This window comes from Peromyscus maniculatus, chromosome 12, assembly GCF_049852395.1.
Source record: "Peromyscus maniculatus bairdii isolate BWxNUB_F1_BW_parent chromosome 12, HU_Pman_BW_mat_3.1, whole genome shotgun sequence".
NCBI lineage: Eukaryota > Metazoa > Chordata > Mammalia > Rodentia > Cricetidae > Peromyscus > Peromyscus maniculatus.
The window spans coordinates 13,697,255-13,722,231 of record NC_134863.1 but is presented as its reverse complement, the minus strand read 5'-3'; the positions used below and the strand labels follow the sequence as shown (position 1 = coordinate 13,722,231).

Sequence of the window (24,977 nt, the reverse complement as noted above, 5' to 3'; positions counted from 1 at the left end):
GACTGCCAAGGGTGTGGGGAAGCTGGCATCCTCACACCTCGCTGGTGGCTATATAAACCGGTACAAAACTTTTTGGAAGAAATTTGGCAAAATGTATTGAGAATTATAAACTAATTTGTATCCTGTGACCCTGAAATTCCACTTGTGGAAATCTATGCTAAGGGTTTAACTCAAAACGGGGGTGGGGTGGGGGGGGTAGGTAGAGGGAAGCACATACAAAGATGTTTATCACAGCAGAAATTAGAAATAGAAGCAGTCAACAATAAGACACCAGCTAAATAAACCAGGGTGAATTTATATGCTAGCCTCTTGTGCATAATGAAGACTATAGCTACAAATACTGTTCCATAATGAATGTTTGTGCTAACATGTTAACTCTGTATGTACAATATATGTCTACTGCTAAACCAATTATGTAAATGATTTCCATGAGAAAAAGATTAGACAGCAAGGGTAGTGATCATGGGCTAAGATAATAAATCCACAGATACCGTCAAAGTTATCTCCTGAATAAACTTCCCAAATTCCATTCTAAACGTTTAAAAAGTTTCCGTAGCAGCTGAGCATGGCGGCATATATCCTTGATCCCAGAATGGATAGGAAAATAAGTAAACGAAACAATTAACATGCCTGCATAGAGGATTTTCAAAATTCCTCATTGGAGTCGAAATATTATTTATGAAATTGGGTTGGCGTCAGTCCGTTTACTTAATTTCCCAAAGTCCTCACAAAGCCATGCTCGTTTCTTAAGACTTTCCTCGTTCCTGACCAAACACTGTAGCTGCTTCGGAGAGCCACCATGGCATTGGCTTTCACCCCTGAGCTGTAGTGTGCGTCACACTGGTGGTGATCACTGGGGTGCACCTGCGTGTGGGATTCAGGAGCTCTAGGGTAGACTCCGAGAAACGGCATTTCTAACAACTTCCCTACTGATGCAGTTACTGCTGTTCTGGGGGACTTGTTTTTTGTTTTTGTTTCTGTTTTTATTTTTTTTGGTTTCTTGTTTGTTTGCTTTTAAGGAGGTTAGTGCTTCAGAATTTCATACACATGCATATGTGTTTTAATCAAATCCATCTTCTGTTCCCTCCCTTCCAATTCCTTCCCTATTTCTCCTACTTTTCCCTTCCAACTTCACGCAATTTTTTTTTAACCCACTGAGGCAATTAAGGGTGGCCTGTGTGTATATGGTGTGGGACCATCTCCTGGAGCATGGCCTGCATCCTTAAAGAAAGTTGGACTCTCCCAGAAGCTCCCAGTTGTTAATAGTTTCTCGGCTAGAGGTGGGACTTCATGAGCCCCTCCCTGATCCGTGCTGGGATTGTAGCTGGTCTGTGCAGGTCTTGCGTACGCAGGTCCCAGACGCTCTGAGTTCATGTGTACAAAGGCCCTGTCACATCCAGCAAACACTGTTGCCCTGTGGGCCTCTACTCTTTCTGGTTAGAATCGTTACTCTTCCACAGCGATCCCTGAGCCTTGAGACAGAGGGCATTGTGAGATAAATGTCCCACTTAGAGCTGACCAGCCCACAGTCTCTTATTCTCTACAGGTGGACATTTGTGGTTCTCTGCATTAGTTGCCATCTACTGCAAAAAGGAACTTTTTTTTTAAACAGGGTAGAGAAACGCATTGATCTGTGGTATAAAGATAAGAACATATGTAATTTATTATTATGCCTATTTAGTAGAATAGTGTTAGTTTCTCCTCTGGCGCCTATGACCTAGCCAGTCATGGGTTTTTGGCCCAATTAAGGGTACTAGGTAATAGTTTTGTCTTGTGGAGAGGACTTTAAATCTAATAAGAATGTGGTTGGTTATTCCCACAATACTTGTACCACTATTCCACCAGTGAGCACACATTGGCAAGCTGGTTGTTATTGTAGCTGCAGGGGTCACAGCTGGGTAAGACTTCCCTAACAGCGTGCACAGAAACTTCCAGCATGCACAGAAACGTCCCGCACTTTGAAAGCTATCTAGTAGTGATTAAACCTCTCATCTAGCTTGACTTCTCCCTGTTCTATGACTTCAATATGTGGTGTCTCTAGCAACAGACTCTTACCATCAAATTCTAGAGGGTAACCGAAATCAAAGGCAGTGACTTGTAATATTCTTTTTTGACGAGGGGCTGTGGAACCATATTGACCAACAACTTGAAGAGAGGTGACTCATACTTAACACTGGGCTTCTTATTTGGTAGTCTATGGTGTCTGGGGAGAGGCACTGTCCCCCATTACTGGGTAGCTACACAGAAACCCCTTTCATGTATGTGTATGTGTTTGTTTAGGGAACTGCTACAGTAAGGGGTTTCCACGGGGCTTTTTCAAAGGTCTTCAGTGCTGGCTATCCCTCCCCCATCGTGGCCTTCCACCCCCACTCACCCCTCCTGTTCTGCTGTTCCTTGCCCTCTTCAGACTACCCTCATTCTATCCCCCATTCCCTTGAAATTCCCCCACGGCCCCTTAGTACTTTGCTGCTGTCTATGGATACTCCAATTTAACACACAGGTCCAGACTGTTTCAAAACTAGCATCTGGGCTGGAGAGATGGCTCAGCAATCATGAGCTCCAAACGTTCATTCTTCCAGAAGATCAGGGTTCAAGTCCCAGCACCCACATGACAGCTAACAATTATCTGTGACTCCAGTTCTAGGGGATCTGACAGGTTCTTCCTGCCTCTGAGGGACTGCATGTATTTGGTACACAGACCAAACACCCAACCACCTAAAAGAAAAATAAATAAAAATCTCAAAAAATGAAAACTAGCATTCACATATGAAAGAGACCCTGCAGTGTGGTCTTTTCAGGTCTGGGTTACCTCGGTCAGAATGATCAATCCAGCTTCATCCATTTACCTGAAAATTTCATAATTTCGTTTTTCTTTATGGCTAAATAATATTTCATAGTGTATATGAACTCCATTTTTATTATCCATTCATTCATTGATGGACATCTAGGCTGATTCTCTTTCCTAGCTGTTGTGAACACAGCAGTAATGAGCATGGATGAACAAGTACCTCTGCGGTAGGATATAGAATCCTTTGGGAATGCCCAGAAGTGACATATATGATAGTGGATCATATGGTAGATCTATTCATAGCTTTCTAAGGAAACTCTACACTGATTTCCATAGTGGCTGAACCAGTTTGCCTTCCCCTTGAGAGTGATTAAGAGTTCCCCTCTCCCTATATCATGCCAGCATTTCTTACCGTTTGTTGTCAGTTTTCAATCTTAGCCATTCTGACTGGATGACGAGGAAATCTCAAAGTAGTTTTAATTTTCATTTCACTGATGACTAAAGATGCTGGATCTTAAAAAACGTTTCTCAGCCATTTGTATTTCTTTCTTTCTTCCTTCCTTCCTCTCTCCCTCTCCCCTCCCTCCCCCTCCCTCCCTCCCTCCCTCCCTCCCTCCCTCCTTTCCTTCCTCCCTCCCTCCCTTCCTTCCTTTCCTTCCTTCCTTCCTTCTCTCTCTCTCTCTCTCTCTCTCTCTCTCTCTCTCTCTCTCTCTCTCTCTCTCTTTCTTTCCTCACTGTTTTGTTCCATGGCTCAATTTTTAATTAGGGTGTCTTCTTGATGTTTAGTTTTTCAAGTTCTTTGTATATTCTAAATATCAAGCCTCTGTCAGATAAATAGCTGGTAAAGATTTTCCCCATTCTGCATGCTACCTGAACATTCAAATGGTGGTATCCTTTGTCACAGTTTGGTCAGTACCATTGTTGAAGAAGCTGGTTTTCTCCAATTTTTCCATCTTTATAAAAGCGTCAAGTGACTGTAGAAGCATAGTCTATAACTCAGATATAAGCATGTCTGGGTTCTCAATTCTTTTCCATTGATTAATGTGTCTATTGCATGCTAGTACCATGCTGGTTTTATTGTTATTTTTTTTTATAACTTGAAATCAGCCAATCATTCTTTTATCATTCATGATTGTTTTGTCTATCCTTGATCTTTCGAATTTTCCTTCAAAATTTAAGGTTTTTTTTTTTCAACTTCTGTGACTAATTATGTTAGAATTTTGAGGGTATGGGGGTTGCACTGAATCTATAAATTGCTTTTGGCATGATAGCATTTTCACAACATTAATCAGATGGATCCATGAGTATAGATATTTCTCTCCATATTCTGATATCGTCTTCAATTTTGTCTTCAGTTTCTTTCTTTGGTGACTTAAAGTTTTTATTGTATGAGTTTTTCACTTCCTTGGTTAAATTTACCCCAATATTTTTTGAGGCAATGGTGAATGGGATTTCCCCCCCTGGTTTCTTTCTCAATAGGTTTGTTGTTGAGATATAGGAAGGGTGCTAATTTTTGTGTGTCCATTTTGTATCCTGCTACTTTGTGAAATGTGCTTACCAGCTGTAGAGTGGAGATTATATATATATCCAACTAAGACTCCAAGCACTATATTGAACAGGAATGGAGGAAGTAGACATCTTTACCTTGTTCTTAATTTTAGTGTAAATGCTTTGAGTTTTTCTGCATTTAGCATGATGTTGCTGTGAGCTTGCTTGCTGTAGAATGCTTTTATTATATTGAAGTATGTCCCCTCTGTTCCTAAAATCTCCAGGACTTTTATCATAAAGCGATATTAGATATTGTCATAGGCTTTTTCTATATCTAACAAAATGATCGTGTGGTTTCTGTCTTTGAGTCTCTTCATGTGGTAAGTGATATTCATTGATTTATGTGTGTTGAGCCATCTCTACATCTCTGGGATGAAGTCCACTTCATAGTAGTGGATGATCTTTTTGATATTTTCTTAAATTCAGTTTCCAAGTGTTTTATTGAGGATTTTTACCTCTTTGTTCATCTGGGAGATTGACCCTTACTATTCTTTTTCTGTTGAGTTTTATCTGGTTTGGGTATCATGATAATACTGACTTCATAAAAATAATTTGGAAGTATTCCTTCCTTTTTTATTTTAGATACTAATTTGTGGAGTATTAATGTTGGTTCTTTGAAAGTCTTAAAGGATTTTGTGTTAAGTCCATCTGGCCCTAAGCTTTTATTAGCTCAGAGATTTTTTTTTAGTCACTTCTCCTATCTCATTGGTTGTTATGTGTGTATTTAAATTATTTTACTTCATCCTGGTTTAACTTTGGTAGATCATATGTATCTAGGAATCCATTGATTTCTTTTAGATTTTCTAGCTTGGTAGGAAATTATATTTTTTTATTTTTGAAATTATAATTCCATCACTTCTCTCTTCTATTTCCTCTCTCCAAGCCCTCCCATGTACTCTTCCTTGCTTTCTTTCATATTTCTGGCCTTTTTCTTATTGTTATTACATGCATATATATGTGTATATGTATGGATATGAATATTGAGGCCTTGTATGCTCAGTCCACTTTGCCACATCTTTGGTATCCTCCTTGTTCAGCTCATGCTTAGGTAGTCATGTTGATGGGACTTTATGAGTGTAGCATCTGACATTATTAGGAGACGCGCTCTCACAGAAAACTCCTTGGTCTTCTGGCTCTTACAACTTTCCACCCCCTCTCCCACAATGTTTCCTGAGCCTTATTTTGGGAATGTTTTGTAGACATATCCACTGGGACTGGGATCCACAATTCTACATTTTGACTGGTGGTGGTTTTCTGTAACGGTCTCCATCTGTTGCAAAGAGAAGTTTCCTTGATGAAGGGTAAGGACTACACTTATCTGTGGATATAAAGATAAATGTTTAGAATGTTGGTAGGGATTATGCTGGTCTAGTCAAGTGGTAGCTGTAGACTCCTCCAAGATCCATGACTTCGTTAGCACTGACTTGTTGGCTAGGTTTCCAGTACCAGGCATGATTTCCCGAGACAGGGTTTCTCTGCGTAGTTTTGGTGCCTGTCCTGGATCTCTCTCTGTGGACCAGGCTGGCCTTGAACTCATGGAGATCCTCCTGGCTCTGCCTCCCGAGTGCTGGGATTAAATAGAAGAGAGTACTGCCCAGTACTTTATGTAGTTTCTATTGCTGTTGATGTCTATCTTTTGTCCACTGTGGTTCAATAGGGTGCAGGATGTTATTTAGTTTTCTATATTGGTTGAGACTTGCTTTGTATCCTAATACATGATTAATTTTGGAAAAAGCTCCATGGGCTGCTGAGAAGAATGTGCATTATTTGGTCTTTTAGTGGAATGGTTTGTAGATGTGTTAGTGTCTTAGTGTTTCCATTGCTGTGAGGAAACACCATGACCAAAAGCAACTTGGGGAGGAAAGGGTTTATTTTGCTGACTCTTCCACATCACAGTTCATCATCCAAGGCAGTCTAGGTAGGAACTCAAATAGGTCAGGAACCTGGAGGCAGGAACAGGAACAGAGGCCACAGAGTGGTGCTTACTGGCTTGCTCTTCATGACTTGCTCAACCTGTTTTCTTATAGGACTCAGGACCACCAGGCCAGAGCTCTTCCCACTCACAATGGGCTGGGCCTTCTCCCATCAGTCACTAATTAAGGAAGTGCCTTATAGGCTTGTCTGCCTACAGCCCAATCTTATGGAGGCATTTTCTCAATTGAGATTCCCTCCTCTTGAATGACTTCAACCATGTCAAGTTGGTGTAAAACTAGTAGGACAGTATAGTGGTTTTGAAAGAAAATAGCCCACAAGGGGAGTGACACTCATGGGAGTTGTGGCCTTATTAGAGGAAGCATGTCACTGTGAAGGTGGGTTTGGGGTCTCATATGTGCTCAAGATACACCTAGTGAGACAGAGTACTTTCTGTTGCCTTCTGATCAAGATGTAGCCAACACCATGTCTGCCTGCTCACAGCCATATTCCCATCTCCCATGCTCCCTGCCATGATGATAACAGACTAAATGTCTGAAACTGTAAGCCACCACCTCAATGAAATGTTTTCCTTTATGAGAGTTGCCATGGTCATGGTGTCTCTTGATAGCAATAGAAACCCTAAAACAGACAAGTAAGTTTGTTTGATTTATGATACCATTTAACTCTTACGTTTCTCTGTTTAGTTTCTGTCCAGATGGCCTGCCTATGAGTGACAGTGGGTATTAAAGTCACCCGTTGTCACTGTGTTTGGGTTAATCTGTAGTTTTAGGTCTAGTATTTTATATATATATATATATATATATATATATATATATATATATATATATATAAAATTTAAAGATTTATTTTTGTTATTTTAATTATGTGTATGTGTGTGGGTATACGCACATGAATGTAAGTGCCCACAGAGGTCTGAGGTGTCAGATGCCCCAGGAGCTGAGCAATTGTAAGCCATCTGATATGGGTGCTGGGAATAGAACTCAGGTCCTCAGGAAGAGCAGTCAGTGCTCTCAACCACTAAGCCATCTCTCCAGCCTCATGACATTATATTTTTTAATGAAGTTGGATTTGGTCCGTATGTGTTTAGAATTGTGATGTCCTCTTGGTGGAGTGTTCCTTTAAAGAGTATCAAGTGGCCTTCCTTATCTCTTCTGATTAGTTTTGTTTTGAAGTCTGTTTTGTCGGACATTAGAATAACAATGCCTGTTTGTTTCTTGGTTCCATTTGCTTGGAATACCTTTTCCATCCTTTTACCCTAAGATAGTATCTATGATTGACTGACAGTGGGGTGTGTTTCTTTTCTTTCCTTTATTTCTTTTTATTTGTTTGTTTATTTTTCAAGACAAGGTTTCTTAGCCCTGACTGTCCTGGAAGTCACTCTGTAGACCAGGCTAGCCTTGAACTCAGAGCTCTACCTCTGTCTGCCTCCTGAGCTTGAAGGGATTAAAAGCTTGTGTCACCACACCTGGGAGTGAGGTGTGTTTCTTGGAAGCAGCAAAAAGATGGATCCTGTTTTCTAATTCAATTTGCTAGTTTGTGTCTTTTTATTGAAGAATTAAATCCATTAATGATGGTTCTGATAAACAGAGCTGGTGGCGGCACTGGTTACCGGAGGAAAAGTCACAGGCCATGGCCACGACTACCAGAGTTACAAAGAGATTTATTAGAAAGAAGGAGGGGAGAGGAGGGAGGAGAGTCAGGCCTGGAGAGAAAGGAAGATGGCAGGAGCAGAGCAGAGAGCAGGGAGCAGACAGGGAACAGAGAGAGCAGAGAGAGGGTGGGGGTCCACGTCTGGCTTTTTAAAGGTGCAGACTGCATGACCACATAGTCGCCAGCACCTACTAATGACACAAGACCCCGAGCTGTGCATGTACAGGATCCTAACAATTAATATTAGGAGTTGTTGTTGGAAGATACACATTCCTGTCATTTTGTTGATTTTCCTAGACCTCTTTTGCTTAACTGTCCTGCATTGTTTATTTTTGGTAACTTCTTGGGTGTGTTTATTCTTCTCTTCACACAGAAGTAATATTTCCAGTATCCTCTGTAGGGATTTGTAGCTAGAGTTTTCCTCCCTGACCCACAGTCAGGACAAATCTTTGTCACCCACCAGTCCCACAGCCGCTCAGACCCAACCAAGTAAACACAGAGACTTACATTGCTTACAAACTGTATGGCCATGGCAGGCTTCTTGCTAACTGTTCTTATAGCTTAAATTAATCCATTTCCATAAATCTGTACCTTGCCACGTGGCTCATGGCTTACCGGCATCTTCACATGCTGCTTGTCGTGGCGGCAGCTGGCAGTGACTCCTTCCGCCTTCCTGTTCTCTCAGGTCTCCTCTCTGTTAGTCCCGCCTATACTTCCTGCCTGGCCACTGGCCAATCAGTGTTTTACTTATTGACCAATCAGAGCATTTGCCATACAGACCATCCCACATCAAGGATTGTTTAGTGGTCATAAATTCTTTTAGTTTACTTTTTAAACTTTTAATATATATATATATGTGTGTGTGTGTGTGTGTGTGTGTGTGTGTGTGTGTGTGTGTGTGTGTTGCCTACATGCATGTTTGTGTATCACAACTGTGCCTGGTGCCTGAAGAGACCAGAAGGGCATCAGATCCCTGGAACTGGAGTTACAGATGGTTGTGAGTCACCATGTGGGTGCAGGGAATCAAATCTGGGTCCTTTAGAAGAACAGCTAGTACTCTTAACCACTGAGCCATCCAGCCCCTTTAAACAGTTTTTATTGAGAAATTTTTTGTCTTTAATTTTGATGGAAATTTTGCCTGTGTTGACAGTTGTGGTCTTGCAGAACATGGAATAAACCTTTCCACATCCTTCTGGCTTTAAAAGTTCTGTCTAAAAAGCAGGTGTTATATCCAGGCAGTCATGGTGTACACCTTTAATCCCAGGACTCCAGCAGATAGAGTTTAAATCTGGTCTACAGAGGGAGCTCCAGGACAGCCAGGGATACAGGGAGAAACCCTGTCTTGAAAGACAAAACAAAACAACGAACAAGGTGTTGTTCTGGTGGGCCTGCCTTTCTCTCTTGCAGCTTTCAATATCCTTTTTTACTTCTGTGTTTTTAATGTTTCAAGTACAATATGCTGTGGGAAATTTATTTTCTGGTCTTCTATTTGGATTTCTATAGTCCTCTTGTACCTGGGTGGGCATCTCTTTCTCTAGTTGTGAACATTTTTCTTCTATGATTTTACAGAAAATATAGTCTGTCTCTTTGAGATGGTGTCCTCCTTCTTCTGTGCCTATAATCTGAGGGTAGGCCTTTTCATAATGTTCCAAAGCACTCTGTGTTCTGTTCATGGACGTGTATAACCTTATTATTGACATTTGCTGTGTGATTTCTTTACCTTGTCATCCAGCCCAGATATTTTTTCTACATTATCCACTCTTGAGCTTTTAACAGAGGGTTTTGTTTGTTTGTTTGCCTAGGACTTACTTTGATCAACTTGGCCTTGAACTCACAAGAGCTCTGCCTGCTTCTGCCTCCCAAGTGCTGGAGGTAGGCACCACCATGCCCAGCTTCACTGAGGGTTTTATTTAGGTTATTGGGTTTTTTATTTCAATTAGGTTTTTCTTTAGCAATTCTCTCTCTCTCTCTCTCTCTCTCTCTCTCTCTCTCTCTCTCTCTCTCTCTCTCTGGTTTTTCAAGACAAGGTTTCTCTGTGTAACAGCCCTAGCTGTCATGGTGCTCACTCTGTAGAGTTATTCTTATTGGGGTTCATTACTACGGGATTAGTAACTTTAGGTATAGCAATATACTATCTTGGTTTTTCATGATACTTTTATTTCTTCACTGGGTCTTGGGCATCTGAAGTAGTTTGTTAATTACATCTTTCTTTCTTCGTGTTCAAATTACCTTTCCTCTTTCTGTGTAAGTATACAATGTTTAGGAGCAAATTAAGCTTTAAGAGGGATAGGACCTTGTTTTCTTTGGTGGAAATTGTATTGAGGGCTACAGGCCCTGCCTCTAGTCTATTAAAACTGCTATTTATACAGACAGACACTATCCAAGGGTCACCCTCGATGGTCCTCTTCTCTGCTGCCTGCCCTCTGGTGTGGCTCTCCATGTCCACTTGAGTAAGTTCTGATCAACTAAAAGTTGGGGGTAAGTGTGTTAGACCAAGAGGCCTATAGGGGGTATGTAGTTCTGCATGGTCCTCAGGTGGAGGGGACTGGGTTCAGTGGGATGGGTGGGATCACCTGTGGGAGGTGTGCTGGACTCCTTGAGGCCTTCAAGGTGGCCAGAGCTAAGGACTTTATTTCAAAAGGCATTATAGTAGTAAGCAAAGATGCAAAGAGGACGGACACACGGACACACACACACACACACACACACACACACACACACACACACACTGCCTGGAGCAATGTTTATTCCCTTCCTCTGTCAACACTGTCCCCCGGCTGTTTAATCCAGAGAAGAGATAATTAGCCCATGGCTAATTCAGAACATAGCATGGCCTTAAGCAAACAAGCTATTCATAGTAGATCAATTAAGCCGTTCCCCGTGACTTTTAGAGCCATTAAGGATATGGAGTCTTCCACTTGCAAACCCTCAGTGGTGTGAAGCTATATAGAGAAAACCAAAGTAAATGCAGAATCTGAAGGTGTTTGAGTCTGTAACAATCTGGGTTCTTTGAGACAAAAGTAACAGGCCCTGAGCCAAAACCATGAACAAAATAAAATTTAAAAAGAAAGAAATTCATTTTGAAAAAAAAAAAAAAACAAAAAACAAATAAGGGGTAGAGAGATGGCTCCACATTTAAGAAAGGTCACTGTTCTTACAGAGGACCAGAGTTCCGTTCCCAGCAGCCATGTCATATTACAACTGCCTCTAACTCCAGTTCCAGGAGATCCTCAGACACCAGCACTCATACACACATACACGCATGTGCATGCACACATACACACAGAGAGATAAATCAAATCAGCATTGGAACTTAGAAAAGAAGCAACATACATGGTAATAAACAGAGTCTCCCCTGACGTGAGGTAAGGTGTCTCCAGGACTGTATGCTACGGATGCTGAACAATGTCACCAAGAGCTGAGCCTTTCCCCCATTCTGCTTTGGTTGCTTAGACATCATGCTTGGCTTAGCCCAGTTACCGGGGTAGATCATTTAAAATATTCAAGAGTAAGACAGGCCAAGGCAGTAGTTACAACCAACACAACCTCCAGATTCATCATGGAGTCACTTGCAAAGATCCCTCAGGACTCAGAAGCTGTCTCCAAGCCTGTTCAGCTGTTCATTCCATCAACATTCCTTCCTCCCCAGCCCCAAACTTCACTTGAGTCGGACGTAAATAACCATGGTCTTCCAAGGTACTTTAGTCGGGCGTCTTGTCATGGCAGCCAGGAAAGCACCCAAGACACGAGCCATAGTTTAACAATGGAGCAGGGGGCTGGAGAGATGGCTCAGAGGTTAAGAGCACTGACTGCTCTTCCAGAGGTCATGAGTTCAATTCCCAGCAACCACATGGTGGCTCACAACCATCTGTAATGAGACCTGGTGCCCTCTTCTGGCCTGCAGTCACATATGCTGTATATATAATAAATAAATAAATCTTAAAAAAAAAAATGGAGCAGGGAACCCAGCCCCAAGCTCATCAGCTCCTTCTGCCATCGCGGCAATGGTGAGCTCAGAAATGGTGAAAGACAGTGTAGTGCGTTATGAGGCTTTTGCTAGCAGTCCTGAGAAAGACATAACTGCCCGTTTCTCACTAGACGCCAACTAAATAGGTAGCCTCGTGGAGCTAGGGACAACTTAGAATCACAGAGCTCAAGACAGACTGTAAACGGAGTCAACCCAGAAAGGGACGAGGTGACTCCAGGGCCCTTCTTGTGTATCTTTGCATGGGAGCCAAGATCCCCAGGGTTGACGTGTTGACCAGCCCGGTCAGGAGTCCCACATTCTAGCAGACTCTCACCTCTGGCAAAGCCCGGGACTAAGGAGCAGAGAGACGATGACTGGACCAACCTCTGAGCTCAGGAGGAGGCTAATAGGCAATATCACAGTTCTCTCCTGTGAACGATGGCATAAGACTCCGGCTAATTTGGGGGAGGCCAGGAGCCTCTCAATTCCCAGCATGCCCCTGGCCCATCAGAATGGCTCTATGTGTAGAATTTCACTTTCTAAGAACACATAGCAAGGAAGGGAATGTGCGGGCTGTTCCTTCAAAGGGGAAATGTCTACTGACTATTTTTCTAGATAGAAAGCACTCTTTGTTCTTAGACAGCATGTCTGCATGGTGGGGCCCCAGATTACCTAAATTCCTCCCTTTGCTGCTAGGTGAGTTAGTTTGATCATACCAGCATGGAACCAGAAAAGAAAGAAGTAAGCAACCTGCTGAGTTTTTCCAGTTAATACCGAGGTCAGTAGGAGTCCCTGTCTCCAGGTCTGCGGAGCTCGCTGTAGGTAAAGATCATTGGAGCCGGGACAGACTGCAAGTCTTACCATATTATTCTAAATTAACTCTCAGGAGACATGGAGACCCTCCCTGACCCAGACTACTGCCTTTCTCCAATCCCACTTCTCCCAGTCTCTCTCTTAACAGCCTGATGATAACCTTGGAGGTGATCATTACAGCAAGCTGTCTACTTTTCTGTGTGTTTTCTCACACTGTTCCTCTGCCCAGATGTTTCTCCAGGCTGTATTCTGTAGTTGGAAAGTTTCTCTGGTCCTGCCCAGCCCTGCAGCCGTTTATAAAAGAATCACTCAGAAGCTTATATTAATTATAACTGCTTGGCCATTAGCTCAGGCTTATTACTGACTAGCTCTTACACTTAAATTAAGCCATAATTCTTATCTATGTTTAGCCACGTGACTTGGTACCCTTTCTCAGTTCTGCCTTGTCATCTTGCTTCCTCTGTGTCTGGCTGGCGACTCCTGACTCAGCCCTTCCTCTTCCCAGAATTCTCCTCTCTGCTTGCCCTGCCTATACTTCCTGCCTAGCAACTGGCCAATCAGTATTTTATTTATCAACCAATCAGAGCGACACATATCCACAGCATACAGAATGACATCCCACAGCAGTATCCTATTGCTATGTCTAACTTCCAAAACCATCTCACATGCCAACATCCTCCCCACTGATAGATCCCTCCTCTCCACTCCACCAATGATCTTCCAGTTCTGAATACCCATGGCTGTTACATCTGCCACCCCATACCTAACTCCTATACATCCTTTAACGTTCAGTTCCACAATCACCTCCTCCAGAAAGCCTACCTTGATGCTCCCAGACTTACCAGAACCTATCAAGCTTCATGCCTTGTATATGACTCTCGTCCACTAAGACCTTCATGTCAGGTTCATTATCACAATGAGAATGTCCCCTGAGTCCCCAGAGGACCCATCACACAATGAAGATAACCCCTGTGAGTGTCATGACCATCTTCAGTGTCAACTTGACTAGATTTAAAATCTAGTCACATTTCTAGGAGTGATGGTGAAGGTGTTCCCAGAGAGCTTAGCTGACATGTGAAGGCCCACCCTGAATGTAGGTGGCACCACCCCGTGGTCCGGGGTCCTGGAATGAGTCAAAAGGAGAAAGTGAGCTGGAGGATAACCTTCATGACTGTGGACACAATGTGACCAGGAAAGTAACTAATGCAGGAAACTTAACTGGGCTAAAAATCTTGCCAACTGGGATACTCTCTTAGAGACAGACATGCTCACAGTGATGAACACAGAGGCATAACCCACACCCTGTGTGGACAGAATCAGGGAGCCTGACACAGTCATACACTCAGCCTACTGCTCTGGCTCTTTCCTGGCATCATGGGAGTTTGTCAGCTTGCTAAGTAAATAAATAAATAAATAAATAAAGTAATATATGCTGAACAAGACAGTTGGCACAAAGTAGAAGGTGCATAATATGAACAAGGCATATTCTTGTCCCCCAAGGTCCCATATTGACACACATAAGCGCAGTACGTGAGTCTGCAGAGTAGACCAATGGGTGTGAGCTTTGCCTGGAGGAGCTGAGAAGAGCTTTGCAGATGAGGCAATATTTGAACCTGGCCCCACAGGACAAAGACAGACAGGGGGCAATCTGGGCAGAGGCACCAGAGAAGGTCAGCTAGAATGGGCATGTCATGTCACATCTGGAGGAAGGCATGGACCTAGCTGACTGGTACTAGAGTCTTCAGAGAAAATGAAGGATGACGTGAGGAGAGAATGTAGTATGGCTTCTGGGGGGAGGGGCTTGAACACTACACTAAAAGGTGACACCTTGACTTCATAAGCACTGGGGAGGCTTGAACAGCCTTCATAAAAACCGGGATCCGAGTTCAGGACAGACAAGGGGACAAGGAGATGCATCAGAAATTATAGCTCTGGTTAGTGAGGGTGACGAGGACCTGGTCAGGGTTCTGTGCTGGAAGAGAGAGAGATGGCTTGAGAGACATTGTGGGGGCGGGAGTGCCAGGAGCCAAGCCTGTTCAGCATCTTGAATCCTTCCAGATCCCTTCTCCACGCTACCCACATGGTCGCCCGCTCCCCAGCAGATTCTTCTCCCCCACCTTGGCTGTCAAATTCTAAGGCAAGGCAGTTCCAAATGCTGACTACATCTTCCTTGGCCCATCTCAGCTTTTGGCAAATGAAATGGTGCCATTCCCCAGAAAGCTTTTCTTGAACTTCATATAGTTAGCAAAGAGAGAAGTGTTAACGGTATGATCTGTTCTAATCCCAGCCCTAACACTAACCCAGCTTTTTTTCACTCCCTCGTGCGCTTGCCAAAGTCAAAAGAGAAGGCCTGGGCCAGACACAAGTCATTTCAGCTGAACAAGCACTCCGAGGGTCACAGAGCTGCGAAATCTGCAAAATGTTCTGCCGCTTCGGAACTGGCTTGGGGCTGTTGGTGGAGGGCCACGCGGGCGACAAAAGGGAACCTGCATGGTGTCTTTCTTTGATAAACAAATAACACACAGTTGATGCGGAATTAAACCAGAGACAAATGTCCTTCACTCAGAGAATGGGGGGAGTGGGAAGGTGCGATCTCGGACTGTTCCCCTTCTAACACGAGGCAGAAATAACGTTTTACCAGCAGTGGAAGAAAGACCAAGGGCTGAAGAACACACAATGTCCACTTTTTGTCCACTTCTTTAAAAAACACTCTTGTGTTTAATCTCCCCAACAAACCTATAAAGCAGGTGTGTTCTGTCCGCGCCCCAGAAGAGGACGCTGAGGTTTGAAAGAGGCATTTGCTCAAAGAGAATGTGTGAGCAAGCTTTGCTGAAACGCGGACGGCATAGAAGTACCCTTGCTTTAAGAAAGGGTTTGTTTGCATCTGGAGAGCTTGCAAAGGACATTCACAGGCATCTGTGCTCAGGATGGCTGGGAGGGAGACAGCGATGCGCCACGGAGACATCGGGGAACTGAGAGTCGACGAGGGGTCTGACAGATGGAAAGTGAGACTTAAACAGAGAACTAAGTCCAGATCCCATTTCCTTCTCGTGGGGGGAGGGAGCCTCTGTCAGAAACAAGGGTGACATAAGAACTCTGTGAGTTCGAGGCCAGCCTGGTCTACAGAGTGAGTTCCAGGACAGCCAGGGCTAGAAACAGAGAAACCTTGTTTCAAAAAGAAAAGGAGAGGAGAGAGAGAGAGAGAGAGAGAGAGAGAGAGAGAGAGAGAGAGAGAGAGAGAGAGAGAGAGAGAGAAGCACTGCACTGGTGAACTCCTAGCAGCTGAGAGTGTCTGCTCAAGGCTTGTCTGAGATCAAGCCAGTCAACACTCTAGCGTGGAGTGGAAACACATTCTTGAGCTCTCACCCCTAAGAAGCCATGGCCAGTAGACAGCTTTGGGGGAGGGAGAGTCTGTTTTCTTGAATGCTGTGGCTATGGGTGAGCTGGCCATGCTCCAGCAGATGACACCACATCCAGGAGTATGTGAGCAGCACAAATGCAGCCAATGGGTTACTAAAAATAAAAAGGACAGGAAGCTGCGGGGGGGGGGGGGGGGGGTACATAGGTAGAGTGGATCAGGAAGGAATGGGGTGTAAATATGATCAAAATAATTGTATGAAATTTTCAAAGGGTTAATTTTTTAAGTGAGAGAACAGGCTGGGTGTGGTGGCTCAAAAGTACTTAGTCACAGCACTGAGGATGAAGGCAGAAGCGTAGTTACAGGTTCAAGGCCAGCTTAGTCTACAGAGTAAATCCTAGGTCAGCCATGGCTGCATAGTGAGACACTATCTCAAAAGGACAGGAAGAGGAGAAAAGGAGGAGGAGAGGGAGGAGGAGGAGAAGCCAAGAAGCAGAAAACAAAAGAAGTGGCCGTGTGAGAGTGATGTTGAGTACTAGAGGAGCTGCTGGTGACGAAAATGGGGGGGGGGGTGCTGCAGGGTACGTGGAGTAAGTGCTGCTAGCCAGGGACAGGAATTCGGGGACTACCCATCTCTCCATCCAGAAGTGCAGGATGGTGGTGGCCTGACCAGTCAGAGGACCACAGAGCTGCTGGAGGGCGGAGATGATGGCCAGGAGGGTTCAGTTCCCAGCCTGTAGGTTCTGCATGGGGCTGCCCTCCCCATCTGAGAGAGCCAGCCTTAACACCTGCTGCAGCCCTACTCAGATAGGCTTTCCCACTCTGCCGCCTCACCCCGCACTTCCCTGCCCGTCACTGCCCCATCTTTTCCACTTTCTAAACAAGACACCCAATGTGAGCAGGGCAAAGCACATTTAGTAGGTGAAGAAAGGCCGTCTTCTCCTCACTCCCCTCTTCTCAGGACGCGCTCTGCCCAAACTTGCCGGTGCAAGAATGGAAAGGGGGGGGGGAATTATTTCCGATCAGGGCCACTTTAGCTTTACGTCCAAAACGACGAGCAAGCCATTCTTTTTTTTTTTTTAATCATTTCTAGTAATTGTTTTATTTCCTTGAAACATCCTATTGCAATTGTGGCTACCATGAGCCTGTAACTTCTCATTTCCGGATCCAGATATGAAAAATGTAGCTGTTGTTCGCAGGAGAAAGCCAGCACTAGATGATCTCCCGCTCCCCCACCTCACCCCGAATATGGCAAAAATCAGGGAAAAGAAAATGAATGTTCAGGAGGTTAGAGAGACGGCTCAGAGGTTAAGAGCACCGGCTGCTCCTCCCTAAGTCCTGAGTTCCATTCCCAGCAACCAGATGGTGTCTCACAGCCATCTATGGTGAGCTCTGATGCCCTCTTGTGACGTAAAGGCGTACATGCAGATAGACACTCATATACATAAAGTAAATCTTAAAAAAGGAAAGAGAAGAAAATGAATGCTGATACACCACAGGATAATGGACAGCCAATAAGCTTTGGAGCAGTGATGCACTCTGCCACTAAGGACAGCTCTGAGCTGACGCCCCCTCATCGAGTACAGCCAATGAGGAGCCAGTGAGGTAAGCCATGAGAGCGTTAATTAGGTCTTTGGCAGGTAAGTTACCTGCAGCAGCTCCCAGGCACCCCAGCTGGTGGGCACACGCACCCCAGGTCAACCTGTGAGCTTCCACGGGGACCAAGAAAAGAGTAAGGCCGAGGAGTTGGCTGAGGGTTTCGAAGAGAGGTCCTTTTTTTTTCTTGTTGTTTTGTTTGTTTGGTTGATTGTTTTTTGGGTTGTTTTTTTTTTTTCTAAGCGGAATACACTTAAATGTACAACCCTCCTGTCTCAGCCTCCCAACTGTAACTAAAGCCACGTACCTTTGTGCCCAACAAATCTCCCCTTCATTACACATTTGTTGTTGGTGGTGGTGGGTTTTTTTGTGGTTGTTTGCTTGTGTGGTTTTTTTTTTTTTTTTTTGGTTTTTTTTTTTTTTTTTTTGGTTTTTCAAGACAGGGTTTCTCTGTGTAGGTTTGGAGCCTGTCCTGGAACTCACTCTGTAGCCCAGGCTGGCCTCGCACTCACAGAGATCCTCCTGCCTCTGCCTCCCCAGTGCTGGGATTAAAGGCGTGCGCCGCCGCCGCCGCCGCCGCCGCCGCCGCCGCCGCCGCCGCCACCACCACCACCCAGCTCATTACACATTCGTATCCAAGTGTCAATCTGATTTGATTGAAATGTAAAGAAGTAGATATAGGGGTGGCCTGAGCAGCCTGGTTCCCTAAACTGATGACATCAAGGAGGACAAGCTCAACTCTAACTCCAAACAAAAATAAACGTTATTTATTTATTTATTTATTTATTTACTTACTTACTTATTTTTAAGATAGGTCCCACAAAGCCTAGGCTGATCTCAAAATTGTCATATGGCCAAGAACAATCTTAAATTACAGGTGTGGCCAACCATACACTCTAACAACTGAACTACATTCCCAGCTCCCAAAAAGTCTATTTCTTGCCAAAAGAAGGCCCAGGAAAACTACACCGTCTACCCCACCCCACCCTCACTGGTAGCTCCCGGAAAGGATCCAAGCACACTGGAGTTCCGGCTAGCCAAAAGCACCACTTTTGGAAATCGAGGGCAGCGAAACTCTGATTTTCATGTTAAATTCCCATTCGGCCTCAGAAATGTTAAAAATAAACCTTCACCTGCATCTGATTTTCTTTTGTTAGCATAGCCATTGTTCCTGAACAAAGAGGTAGCAGGGGCCTCTTAGGGCATTTCACAGAGTTCACCCCTGAGACCAGATTGGAGGGACACAGATGATAATGGACAGAGGACCAGCAGGAGTGTCTTGGGGATCAAAAGCTCTTCAGAGCTTCCAGGCTCCTGAGGGTGGACCCGGGCCCTGCAGTTTGCTCTGCCCACAACCCTACATGGTTCCCAGAAAGAGATTGGGGTGGTGGTGGTGGTGATGCTCAGATTTCCCCCTAAGCAGCTTGGTATCGAGTGGGGTCCTGGAGTCTTTCCTCTCTCTGGTTTGCAGCTGAGGTTCCCATTGCACGGAGAGGTGATTTACAATGGGAAGAGAAATGCCAGCCTAGGCACTGTAGAACTGATCCCTCATGCTGGACACTGCGTTGCTATGGACAGGATTGAGAGCTGGAGAATCAGGTTCACTCAAGCGAGTTACTTTTAGTTGTGTGACCTCATGCAGATTTCTTGACCTGCCTCAGCCTGCTTCCCTCTTTGTAAAGCAGGCATAAGCTGATACATTGGCAATGAGAATCACTGTGATAAACAAAGCATAATGCAAATTGCCTTTAGTACTATGGACATTTATTTCTGGCTCAAATCAAGTTCAAAGTAGGTATTTCTAATTTGCGGGACCTTTTTATTTTTCATTTTCACTATTTCCAGTTGTGCCTATGTACATGAAACACCTGGGGGCAAGTGCCTGCTGAGGGGGCCCGGAAGCATCGGTTTGCCCTGCATCTGGAGTCACAGGTGGACGTAAGCTGCCTGACGCCGGTGCTGGGAACCAAACTCGGGTCCTCTGGAAGAACAGTACACGTTCTTAACTGATGAACCATCGCTGCGGCTCCTTAAAGAGATGACTTTTGTGTGGGGGTGGGGGGGTGGGGGGAGAGGTTATCTTCAAGATGGAATTTAGGTAGCTGGGGCCACTGTCCCCTAACGTAACTTTCTGTATGCGTCAGTCCGGAGCCATGGAAGATGACGGAGCCGTGCACAGGCCTTCAAACATCCTGCACCGTTTCTCATCCGTGGAGCATCTGTAAGTCACACAGCTGCAGCTCGCTTCAGAATGCACTAGGAAGTGAGGCCCAGCTGTGCGCCAGGAAGCGCAGACACTGTCTCCCGAGTCTTGGCTGCGCCGCTGGCGCACACACACTCATGCTGAAAGAGAAGAGGCTGACCTGAAACGCAGACCACAAATGAGTAGCTGTCCCCTGGCTCCTCCTCTTCCACCGTGGCCAAGGGCTTGTCCTTTGTCATGACACAGACATTAGCTGCAGCTGCCCAGCCCCTGCAGCCCAGCCCCTGTAGCCCCGTGGTCATAGGCCCACACTTCCGCCAAAGAGCGGGTTCTGCCATCCTGTTGTGACTCCTTGCCCTGATCAGGCCACTTCCCACGTGATACCCACAGTCCCCACTCGGCCAGCCTGGGAAAAACGGAGTTCCAAGGCCAATCATAAAACCCCATGTTGTTGCCTCTTAAGGAGCCTCGTGTTGCCAGAGCTAGCCCAGGTGGAGGGCTGCCCAGGTGGATGGCTACTCAGCTGCTTTCTTTCTAAAAGTGTCTCTGTGCAGCCTCTATCAAATTCAGAGCTGCAGGGGTGCCTGGGGTGGAAGGGGATGGAGGAGGGTGGAGATGGTAGCTGAAGCAGGGCCCACAACAATAAAGCAAAGAGCCCAGCTCCGGGGCTCTGTGTTCTGAGCCCATGAGGCAGGGCCATGAAGCCCTCTGTCCACACTGAAGGCTTCTCCTCCTGAGGGCTTCTTCTGTGTGGGCTGAGAGTGTGCTAGATGGAGACTTTTCAATAAGCAGTTCCCTCTCCGGGGACTTCCACATTAGCCACAAACATAGCTCTTAGTCTAGTGCCAGACCCAGAGAAGATTCCAGGCCACAGAGGTGATTGAGAGCCTAGAAACAAGAGACCCAAAGGTCTATAATACGCTCTACATATCTCCTTTGACTCTGTTCCCCAAAAAGCCCTGAAAAAAAAAAAAATCTACCTGGAATGAGGCTCAAGCAACTCTTTCTCAGCTAGACCTGTCCTGCCATCTAGTGGCAGGCACCCGGAAGTGGTAAGGCCTAGACACAGGTGGTTAATAAGGCAGTCAGGGAGGTCAAGGTTGATAGTCAGGTAGGGATCACCGGGAGTAGGTCAGGTCACGGCACATCAGAACTCAGGGTGGGGTGGAGCGCTGTGAAGGAGTCTGGGTCAAGAATGGTCCTGTTTCTCCGTCACTTCCTTCTGACAAGTACCATACAAAGGGCTTTTCCTCCCCTCTGCATTTTGGCTCCCCCTGCAGTCCTTGTGAGGGGGCAGAACGGAAGCCCAGGGGTCAAAGAGCGTGACCAAGTTCACTTAACCTAGCAATGAAATCCAGGATTATCTGACTCCACAGCTAGGGATTCTGGGAAGGATTCTAGAGTCTCCAGTGACACCCTTCTTAGCAGAGCGTAGGGGCTCACACCTATAACCCCAGCACTAGGGAAACAGATGTAAGGATTGCCTCAAGTTCAAGTCTGCAGAGCAAATTCTAGGACAACCATGGGTACGAAGCAAAACCCCCTTCCTCTGTCTCTGCCACCACCCATGTCCAAACACGAGAGGCTCTCTGCTGGAGCTCACTGCGTGTCATGGCTCCACACCTACCTGCGGGGTCCCTTGGGTCCCCAAGTCTGTAGCCTAAACCGCTCCTGTAACAGGCCCCCAGGCCTCAGCACAACTGACTCCATGATCAAAGTTCCACTCAGGCCATAAAACTCAACATGTAGACAGCATCACCTACCAAGACGAAAACAAAGGCCAGCCCATCAAGGTCCACAGTTCTGGGGAAGTCTGTAAACGTACTAACCTTGATTTTCGGCTTCTGACTACCCCTTCTGGCTAACTGTTCTTGTTAACTAAAGTATGTCAACCCAGGGTGTGATTTTTGTGCTTAAAAGCTCACCATGAGAAAGACTTGGGGGCTATCCTGGGATACTAAACACCCAGTGTAGTCATTGGCCAGCTAGTAAAGACTTGATTGTCTTAAATCCATGCCCAAGCAGTCTTCTCTAGTGGAAACCCTACAACGCTCCCCAAAGAAGCCTTTGTCACTTTGGCCTGGAGACTAATTCTCTCTCTCTCTCTCTCTCTCTCTCTCTCTCTCTCTCTCTCTCTCTCTCTCTCTTAATGAGACAGGGTTTCACTCTGTAGCTCTGTGGCCTGTGACCTTGAACTCACCACACTGACCAGGCTAGCCGGGAATTCAAAGTGCAACCCCGAGTCCTGAGATTAAAAGCACCCCAATCCCTGGCCATCTTCAAATGTCTTAGATTGATATGTGAAGTTCTTTTCCCTACCTGCTGAATGAGCTAGAGATCCCTAAAGCGGACGATCTCACTGCCTCTGTAAAGCCTGGCTGGGCATCCTAAAAGTACTTACGCTCTTATAGAGCAGTGGAAGTTGGCCTGTGACTGCCCCTGCCTTGTCCCAAATAGGAAGAAGCCACACACCATTCTGCTGAACATGAGAGTTATTTAAGGGATCACAGCCATTCTTCCCACATGGCCCACCCAGATGAGTAATAAATCACCTATTTTTAGTTTAGTTTGGGTTTCTTTTTCCAACTTCAGCAATGCATCTAGACCTAATTCCTGTGCTGAGTGCTTAAAGTAGCACCGAGAAGGACGATCCCAGAACTGAAATGTCTGCAGAAAGGCTGCTTGCCGTCTTGAAGGCCTTCAACTGAGTCGGATCCCAGGCCATGATCTCCCTGCAGGCAGACTTTTCTGTCCCTCCTAACCTCTACCTGTGTAGCTATTGGCCATTTAGCCCTTCATTAAACCAATGAGAGCACCCTGGACTACCATCCCCGCTCTTGCTTGCTCCCAGAAACATGTGTCCCATGCATTAGGGAAGTCAGGGTCCCCTGCCTCTGCAGAAATAGACCACCCCAGGCCCTTCAAGTTGTAGTTGCTAGTTTTTACCATCCCTGCGATACCAACCTTTGTTTCTCTTTATTTTTTGTGACTTTTAGAGACAGAGTCTTTTGTGAAGGAAAACCCTGTACAGCAATTCCTCCTGGACCCCCGATTAGGCACAAACCACACCCAAACACCAGTTTTCACAGAGAGATCCTATGTTAAGGAGGGAAGAAAAGTTCAAGTGGCTGCTTTCTGACTCAGGCAGCAAATGACCTTGCAGGCGTGATTTTTAAGAGGAGGAAAGGGGGAGGTCTGTGTTAGAATGGGCTGGGATGCGGTGGTAATGGGATCGGGGATGAGGAAGACGGGGAAAGGCGCCAGGAAAGGAGAAAAGGGTGTTGGTCCCAGAGGGACAAAGGACTGCCTCTGGATAGAGGGGAGGCAGATGGGGCAGAGGGGATGGGGAGAAGGGCAAGGCCTGCCAGAGCCACATGCTGGAGTGGGCTATGTATTGTTATGTATTCCAGGCCTGCTCCAACTTGCTATGTAGCCAGGAACTGCCTAGAACTTCTGGTCTTCCTGCCTCCACCACCTGAGTACTGGGATGACAGGGGTGCACCACCATGTCCGGTTTATGTGGTGCTAGGGATTGAACCGAAGCCAAATAAATTGCTATGTAATTGACTTTACTATCTTGCTCAGTCAACATTTATTGATCACTTATATGCCAGGAGTTGGGGGGTTGGTGAGAAGAAGACAAGATCACTGAGCAAGTGGAGTAGTGTTAACAGCAATTGTGTGACAGTTTCTTCTGAAATTGACATATCCCCTCCTACAGAGAAGCTGCTTGAGCAGGAAGGCAAACAACTCAAAATGACTTCAGGAAGTTCCTGAAACTGACCAGATTCACTAGGCCCCTTCCTGCCAGAATAAACAATAAACACCCGGAGTCCCTCTCAGAGGGAGCTCAACTGAGCTGCAAAGAAGACACACTCAAACAAGCCAAGCTGCAAACTCTTGAGACCAGACCGACTGCCTGGAAGATGTAGGTCATTTGGAAAGGATTCTGTTCAACCTATTAAGCTGCGTGCAGGCTGTGCAGTGAGCTCCAGGTTCCCGGCTTTTGTAAGCTGTCAACCATGCTGGGGTGGGCTTTAGTAATGCAGCTGTCTTTGAGTTATTTATGCTCCCGTAAGTAACTCCTCATCCACACTCCTGTAAGTAACCCCAATAAAAGTCATGGTTCACCAAGTTGGACATTGGTGGTATTCATACTTTGGTCTGTCTTGGGCTCCCTATCTGGGGTGAGTAGACCTGTGTGTTACATCTCCCCAGAAAAAGTTTTGTCCCAGAACACCTGCCATCTCAGCAAGTGGGAGGGTGGAGGCTGGAGGATCTGGTGTTGAAGGTCATCCTTGCTACGCAGGAAATCAAGGTCAGCCTGGGCTCCTGTCTCGAAAGAACAAAACAAATACAAGTCATTCATCGCCAGAAGAATAGCAAATAAGACAATTAAGTATGGCATGGAAAGTGCTAACCCTGAGGATACACCTGAGCTAAGAGCTCTTCTTTCCTCATTTCTCACGGTCCTTGGCAGGCCTCACCTCCAGCTCCCTGCCCTCACCCTTGGCAGATGCTCTGGAGCCAAATGGTTAGATGGCTACTTCAACTCTGGGCTTGTCATAAATGTAGCTAAAAACTTAGAAAGTGCCGTATCATCCTTAGCCAATGGACCACATCGGTAAGAAAACACACAGGAGGAGGGAGAAAGCCACAAATGCACCCCCCCACCCCACCCCCGCCCCCCCCACCCACCCCCACCCCCCGCTAAAACATGGATTGCAGAATTGTGAAGATGCAGGGCAGCTGATGAGCGAATGATGATAAAATGGGTGGGTCAGTGAATGAATCAGAGTGATCGCACGATCTTGAAGCAAAGCTGAACTGTAGAGGTTCTTAGTCTTTTCTTATGGTTCAGGTCTTGGTCTTTTGAGGCAGGGCCTCACACTGTAGCCCAGGCTTGGCTGGAATCTACTATGTAACTCAGACTGGTCTTGAACTCTGGGCAGTCCACCCGAGTCTTGAGATTATAGGTGTGTGCCCCTCTGCCTGGTTGAATTTGAGGACTAATGCTCATGCTTGTCCACTGAATACAACATTCCCCAGAAAGTTCTATTGCAAGTTTTTTTATTTCATAAAAAAGTGTGTGAGAGCCGGGTGGTGGTGGTGCACGCCT

At 45.6% G+C, this 24,977-nt stretch overlaps 1 pseudogene; it reads left to right on the top strand.

The window, feature by feature from the left end:
* LOC102927040 (transcription initiation protein SPT3 homolog pseudogene) overlaps positions 1–19,880 on the top strand; it is a 34,795-nt pseudogene extending 14,915 nt beyond the window's left edge.
* The last annotated feature ends 5,097 nt before the right edge of the window (positions 19,881–24,977 follow it).